The sequence below is a fragment of the Trypanosoma equiperdum genome (genome assembly GCF_001457755.1).
Source record: "Trypanosoma equiperdum strain OVI genome assembly, contig: ctg_1569, whole genome shotgun sequence".
Classification (NCBI taxonomy): Eukaryota; Euglenozoa; class Kinetoplastea; order Trypanosomatida; family Trypanosomatidae; genus Trypanosoma; species Trypanosoma equiperdum.
In genome coordinates this window covers 794-1,220 of record NW_027123581.1, presented here as the reverse complement: position 1 = coordinate 1,220, position 427 = coordinate 794, and positions in this window count along the sequence as shown.

Here is a 427-nt window from a genome sequence, read left to right as displayed (position 1 = left end):
ACACCGCAACTTGACTGGGTACAGAACCTCATCGAAGCCGCGGCCGACTATGACACAAGGACAGAGAGCATGAACAAGATACAACGGATAGCGGATAAAATGGAGGTACTAAACAAATCCGCAACAACATTGCTTTGGGAACAACAGCCAGTCCCAATCCTCCAAACAAAAGCGACAACAACTACAACTCATCAAACAGCAGAGGAGACAAAACAAGAATGTAAGGCGATAACGAAAGCAGCTGATTGCAAAAAAAAGGAGTCAGCATGTGAATGGAAAGGAGAAAATGACGAAAATGGAGAATACTGCAAATTGAATACGACACATGTAGAACAACAAGCAACCCAAACAGGAACGGCTGGAGGAAGTGGAGAGACAAAAACAACGGATAAGTGTAGTGCGGCAAAAACCCCCGAAGAATGTGCTG